Source organism: Sinocyclocheilus anshuiensis, unplaced genomic scaffold (assembly GCF_001515605.1).
Source record: "Sinocyclocheilus anshuiensis isolate Anshui unplaced genomic scaffold, SAMN03320099.WGS_v1.1 scaffold164, whole genome shotgun sequence".
NCBI lineage: Eukaryota > Metazoa > Chordata > Actinopteri > Cypriniformes > Cyprinidae > Sinocyclocheilus > Sinocyclocheilus anshuiensis.
The window spans coordinates 1,492,915-1,500,675 of record NW_015557128.1 but is presented as its reverse complement, the minus strand read 5'-3'; the positions used below and the strand labels follow the sequence as shown (position 1 = coordinate 1,500,675).

Below are 7,761 nucleotides of genomic sequence, written 5' to 3'. Positions count from 1 at the left end.
TTCTTAGGACAGGAAACTACAGGCAAAACTATAGTTTTTTTTTTTTTTTCATGCACTGGGCTGTGTTTCCCAAAAGCAACTATGGTCGCAAGTTTCGTCGTTACCAATAGAGTTCAATGGAACTAACGACCAAAGTTAGCCAACGATGCTTTTGGGAAACACACCCCTGGTCAATTTTGAGATTTTGGTATATTTTCCTTTCATAACATGTCTTCTTTCAAACTAGTGGAAAGAAAACATTAAAAATACACACTTTCTTTTATTACACCTTATCTGTTTGTTTCTGTAGATTTCAATTACAATGCATATATTTAAAGGCGCATTTTCTCAAAATTAGGTAATTTTTTTTTACATTTTGAGTCTGAAATCTCCACTTCAGCAGCACTTACATACACCAAACTTTACAGTTTTATTATTATCTATATTCTGAAGGTCTTTACAGAGGGGCTTGTTCAAATATAATTCACCTGATTTTATATAACTGTTTATTCCTAAAAATATGTTTTCAGACTGTTCAGACTGTTGACAGTATTTTATAATTTATGGAGCGATTAATGGAGTGATTAGCTTTAAGTCAACAAAATCAACAAAATGAAACCAGAATTTTGAACCTGGTTTTGTCTAATGTCTGATTTCTGTTCTGGAAATGCATGCAAATTAGTGCACATTTAGGTAGATAATGCCTCATGTGCATATTTAAACATTAAAAAAATCAACTATGGAAAGTATAATGATAACCTATTAGTCACTGTTTACCCTATTCAACCTGTAGTGTCTTGCCTTAAAGGGATAGTTCACCCAAAAATGCATCATTAACTTATTCTAATTCTAGGGCCCTATGAATCCAGTCAAAAAAAAAAAAGGAATTTACTGTACAACGCAGAATGTCACGGAATTTGCCAAATTTTGGATGAATAAAAATTTTATTTAAACACTAATCCTGCATGTTCTGCATGTTTCTGTGTGAATGAATGGCGCCTCAATATATGAGTACATGAACACATGAACATTACCTCTAGAACTGCTCTGAGAGTCACTTCATGAGCATTTTACCATTTCTTTTGAGAAAAACTATTGTCATATCATATACAAACAGAAACGTAAAGGTCTTCACAGCAACCCTTCAAAATAAAAGTTTGGTTTAACTTGAAGAAACTGTGACAGAAATATATTACTTAATGTAATGATAGTACTACTACTACTACTAAAAATATTATTAAAACATTATTTTTAAGGAATATTTGCAATAAAAATGATTTACCAAACTTTATTTACCAGAAAAATGTAAATACACAACACAGTATTTCTGAAAAAAAATAATAATAAAGAAATAAAATAATAATAAATTATTTTTTTTGTAAAATCAATTAATTAAAGATGCTTTTGATTATTAAAATTTAATGAAACCATTAAAATGGAATCCAGAAAATGAATGGAAAACACAGAATTTGGTCAAAATAAAACTGAATTTGAGAGAAAAAATTTTGTTAAACTTTTAATAAATTGCTGTTAAATTGTGTAAGTTTCAAGTTTTAAATTAATTAGACATGCTTTTTGATTAATATTTTTTTATGTAACCATTAAGACTAATGAAAAAATTAAAATGAAAAAACTGAAGAAAAAAAAAACTGAATCCAGTAAAATTAAAACTGAAAAAACGGAATTTGGAAAAAAAAGAAAAAGTATTTCATAGGTCCCTACAATTCTTCAGAACATAATTTTTGGGTTAGCTTTCCCTTTAATTGCAGTTATTTTTATGACAATTAATCACCAGCCACCTGTATACATGAAATACATGTTAATAATACATTGTTCATAGTCCTTACATGCAAATACCATCATTTTTTTCTAGCATGTGTTTCTAATCAACAAAAGCGGGTGCTGTAAACCTCCAGTCCACTCTCACCGGCTCAGTTTACAGGCGTTTTTGTGAAGCCTTCTGGCACTCCCAGGGGTCTCTAGGGAAAAAAGGTATTCTGCATTTCACACACTGACAGAGAGGCGGTGGGTGATGGGGCCACGTTTACAAATCAGACATTAAAGGTGCTGCCTGTTTGGCCCCTCAGGGCTGGAGTGGGAGATGAAACGGAACTCAGACTCTGAAATTGACAGCAAATCTCCACTGAACCCGCTCCACTGAGTACTGGTGCTTCAGAAACCGCCCAAACTCGGCCTTGTAGTGCTGCTCGACCAGGGGAACCTGCCAAGAAATCATATAACATTATTACTTGATTTCAGAGAGGTTGCAACAAGGCCTTTCTCCTTGGTCGCCAGGGCATTGCATGGCATTTTTTTGTTTGTGATTATATCACTTTAAATGGTCGTTCAGAGGAAATCTGCACCAACTGAAGTGCTGAGTAGTATGTTTGCACCACACTTCTGCTGATATGGATCTTTTAATACACGCTATGAACTTAAACAGTTCAAGACATGATTCAGCAGGACCAAAAGTCCCTCTGCTGCTACAGCAAATGCTCGAAATCATCAAGTTTCTGTTTTTCTTTTTCAGAGACCTAAAAACCTCTAGCTCAGTACCTGCTGAACTAATCAGTCTGGGCAGTAAAGATTGTTCTTGCTCAAAAGTAGCTTGCTTCTAGCTCAGAAGACTTGATGTTTCAACTAAGAATCAACTTTGTCTCTGATGTTTCTCTTAAAATTCTAAGAATAAACACAAATGAGTCGATTGTTGAAGTGAGAGCTCAGCTTAAAATTATTGTAGAAACCAAGAACATTTGGCCTTGTAAGAATTTGATTGAGTTTTAATAAAATAAAGAAATAAATAAAAATCAATATAAATATTTATTTTAATAAATACAATATTAAAATACAGTAAATAACTTCTAGATACCAAGATTATGTTGCCTTGTAAGAATTTGATGAGAAATGTATTTTTTGTAGAATGTAGAGTTTTAATAAAATATCATCAATATAAACATTTTTAACAAATAAAATAAAATGAGTAAAATCTATTTAAATGTAATAAATAAAAATATTTGAATAATTAATAGATACAAAGATTATTTTGCCTTGTAAGAATTGGATGAGAAATGTTTAAGTTTTAATAAAATAAAATTAGTAAAATAAATATATTTATTTTTAATAAATAAAAATATTTGAATAATTTATAGATACCAAGATTATTTTGCCTTGTAAAAATTTTATGAGAAATGTTTAAGTTAAATATTAATTTAAATAAATAAAAATATTTAAATTAAGACTTTATTGATACCAGTGTCATTTGGTCTTGTAAAAATTTGATGATAAATGTTTGAGTTTTAATAAAATAAATAAGACCAATATAAATAGTTGTTTGAGCAAACAACAACAAAAACGAATTGATTGATCAATAACAAGATCATTTGCTCCTATAAGAATTTGATGAGACATGTTTGGGGTTTAACAAAATAAATAAATACAAATATTTAAATAATTTAAGCAAAACAAATTGGAGAATGTCTTGTACTATATTCTTAATAAATACTATAGTTTAAATTATTACTAATAATGTTTTACTGTTTATAATATTGACACGATTACATCTTACAAGTCAATTTGTTACATTTGTAGTAAATGGACGGCTGTGCAGCACCTTGTTGACCAAAACAACAACTTTGCCCGGTTGTCCCGTCTGCTTCTTCCTCTCCAAATGTTCCTTAGTGATATACACAGCAACTCTGGTTTTCCCACTTCCTGTAGGGAGGCAGATGATGATGTTCTTTTCCTCCAGAGCTGGTCTCGCCACCTCCATCTGATAGTCACGCAGTACAATATCCCTCTTGCATTCCTCTGAGGAAGGAGAGAAAGAGAGAGAGAGGTGATCCTGTAATTAGACAGTTGTGTTTGCCTGCAGCATCAGTGCAGGGGAGGTCGTGTGTCTCGGTGGTTCAGCTATTGCAATTACAGCTGTGTTTTCTTTATCCCCTGCTAGTTAGAATAACATTGTTTATGAAGTCACCCACTCTAAAGCTCATGCAGACTGTCTGTAAGTCTGCTGTGAGTCTCAAAAACCTGTGAAGAACATGAATAGGCAATATTTACCCTCAAAATCAAAAGAAAAAAAACACTGAACTTTTTTTTTTTTTTTATGAAATTAAGTCAATTTGTAGTTCAGTCTTATTTTTTGCTCATTATCATAACTGTGATGTGAGGAAAAATATTGCATATTTATTTATTTTTTATATAATAATTATATAATTTTGTGTTTCAATTATTTTATTTAAAAAAGTGTGTACAGAGTAGTCTTTATTGTACTGCTTCTATTCCTTAATTTAAAAATAAAAAATTACATTAATAAAGCATTACAGTATTAAGAATTTAATAAGAATCTGTTTTGGAAAATAATATATATACAAATACTTTGTTTTATTTTATAAAAATGCAAAAAATATATAATATAAAACATTTTTTATTCAAAAAAATATATATATTTTACACTATTTTATATTTAAGTTGTGTTTCCTTGATGTGGAAACATTGTGCTCTGCCAGTATTAAATATTTGTTTAGTCTGCCATTTATGCCTACATTTTAATTATTAAATGTTTAAACCATTACAATATTAAGAATATAATGGAAATCAGCTTTGAAAATAATCATTATTATTAAAACTCAAAATTAAAATGTCTTGATGCATTACTGCAATTAATTGTAAATATGTTTAATTGTAAAGAAAATATCATCACAGTGCAAATATATAATATAAAATATTTTAGATATATTTTTAAATAAAATATTATTTTACAATTAAAATATATTTTAAAATATTTGATTAATTTGTGAAGTATTTTAAAAAGCACTTTGTTTCATAAAAAACAACATCCCATATTTTTCTTTTGATATTGTGATGAAATGTGACCTGGATATGTTTTTGTGAGATTTCCTGTGTAAAAATTATTTTATAGCCTCTAGCTCTCCAGTACTATTTAGACCAATCAAAAGTGGAAATTCCACATTATCTAAACACAAGGACACAGATTCCTCACTGAGGACTGTTTGAGTGCATCTTCACATCTGTAAATGGTTTCTCTTACAGAAAGGCGAAATTCAAAATAGGGTTTCTAAAAGAGCCCATTTTGCTTCGGTCTGGAAGAACAATTACCCCAAAAAGATGCAAACTGAGACTGAGTGTTTGGCAGAGGACAGATGAGCCGCTGGAGCAGGGCTGTGTGTTTTCATTCCCGGGACTTCATGTGGAAACTAGGGCTGCCCTCGACTAAGGATTTTTCTGGTCGACTAGTAGTCGTTCGTTTAAAGCTTTAGTCGACTAATCGCACGTTTATTAATAAACCATTTAAATCATTATAATGAGCCTTTAATTGCCTTCAAAGCCTAATAAGCGCTCAAGCACACGCATAAAGCTTGCCACAGCGCACCGGCAGAAGCTATGATTATGAATGTGTCAGGGAAAACAGTAAGGAGGCTGCATTAAGATTTTAATAATTCACTGATAAACAAGTGCTTTCTTTGTTTCGGTTTAAGAGATGAACTCGGCGACACCGACTCGTCATCTCCGCAGTAGTGAAGCGCCTGTGTGCATGTTTCACACGGATTACATAATCTGAGAATATTTGTTTTCCATTTGAATTGGTTCATTTGAAAGTAGACATTTTCACTCTCTATAGATATATTTTAATGTCTGTAAGGCAAAGATATAGGCTACACGGAGTTTCGCGCTCGAGTTCACAGACCGAGATGGCAGAAAGCGCATCCTGTTTGCTTTCATTATTTTACAAAAGTGCGTTTTGTTGTTATTGTGAGTGCACATAAATAAACATGGAGTCTTTACAGATTTGAAAGATGTATTACTCTTATCTGTATGACCAAAAATTACGGAGTAGCCTATTTTAAGTGTAAGTGACCGCACCGGCGCCTCCATCTGTCCTGCAGTGAGCGCTAATGTTCAGCTTCCACACAGACACATTTCTAGGTTAACATTAGATTGAGCAGCCAAATATTTATAATTAATTATAACTAGTTATGATTAATTATGCATATTCCCCCTTTGAGCTGATTCGCGAAAACTGCGTATTATATGCACGCCAAAGTCCATTTTTGAGTATCAATACCACAAGTTTTCGTTTTTATTTGGCGTACTATTTATATGCATTTTCATGAGACCGGGATCAGCCGTTAACGATCTGCGTGACTTTGCCAATGTGGATTTTTTTTTCTGCGACTAAAGAAATTTTGATCGACCAAGCCTCTTCGGGTCGACTAACGATTAGTCGACTATTAGAGGGCAGCCCTAGTGGAAACTCAATGTTCTCTGCCAGTATTAAACATTAGTTTAGTCTGTCAGCATCATCAGTCCAATTACAGAGCTTTAAACTAAAGTAGCGAATGAAGCTCATAGAGTTTCTCAGTTTTTAGATCTAAAACCCGGAAGATAACTTAGCATGTCATTTTGAAAAGCTTTGTTGCCTTGTTGTGAATTTTATGCTTTGCAAATGTATAGCTGTTCAGATTATAATCCAAAAACCCAGAATTTTTTTTATATATTATATACATTTTAATTTTTTTGCAATATGACTTATTTTAATAGCAATTAAACAAATATTTATAAATACTATGCAATTGTATATTATTTAAATTGTAAAGATTGTATATACCATGGTGATATATGCTGTACTGCATTTAATTTGTACAAGAAAGAAAAAGCCTATTTTAAGACTTTTTTTATAATATGACTTTTATTAAATAACTAATAATTAAGTGCCCTTTTTATTTGAATAAAAACATATATTATATACATATTTATAAATATTTGATATATACAGTATAATAATATTATTTAAATTGTAAAGTATATACCATGGTGGTATGTATTGTACTGCCTTTAATTTGTATAGTATTTATACAGTATTCATTGCAGTATTTTAGGGGATAAATGGGCATAAAATGATGCAATGAAAATCTTTAAACTCAAAGCATTGTGGAAGTTGAAGATACTTAGTGTCTGATCTTATACAAATGTCTTCAAGTAACGTTGGCCACAGACCTAAAATTACTTGTAAAAAAAAAAAAAAATCCTTAGGGAATCCATGGAATTAGTCTTCCACATTTGCCTACAAATTGACGTTATGACTGAAGAGATTTTAGCAATCACATTGCATTTATCTTTGGAATATACTGTCTTAAACATTACGGTTTAACTTTTAACACTACGCTTTAACGGTTACATTTCACATGCCATTGTGAATTATTGCAAAAGAACAAGTCATTTGATAAGTTCTGAACTTCCACTGAACTCTGTGTGTCCTTTTTTTTCATCTAAAGACACTTCCATTTATATGATTTGACAAGGTTAAATCCAGGGGTGTGAAGTAACGAATTACAAATACTCACGTTACAGTAATTAAGTAGTTTTTATCAGTAATTGTACTTTTTTGAGTTGTTTAAAAATGGTGTACTTTTACTTTTACTTGAGTACATTTTAAGTGATGTATCGGTACTTTTACTCTGCTATTTTCCTCCGTTTGTGGTCGTTACATGCTTATTTTAATTTTATTTTTATCCAGCAACGTGATTGGATAGAGAGTAATAGGTCTCGTGACTTTCGTCAAATCAAATTGTGCATAGAAAACTTTAACCGCCAACTGTTTATCATGGCTGCTGGAAGAGCATTCTTCAAGCATCAATTAAGTCGCATCTTCCTCTAGCTTAATATGTTAAGGTAAGTTTCGGATTTCTGCTTACTAAATGATTTGTATATAGGCTATGCTTGCCTATCTACACGGCCTGAAATTTGGTGTGAGGTTGCGGG

At 31.4% G+C, this 7,761-nt stretch overlaps 1 pseudogene; it reads right to left on the bottom strand.

The window, feature by feature from the left end:
* Window positions 1-7,761, bottom strand: part of LOC107677903 (interferon-induced helicase C domain-containing protein 1-like) — a 43,456-nt pseudogene that overhangs the window by 22,810 nt on the left and 12,885 nt on the right.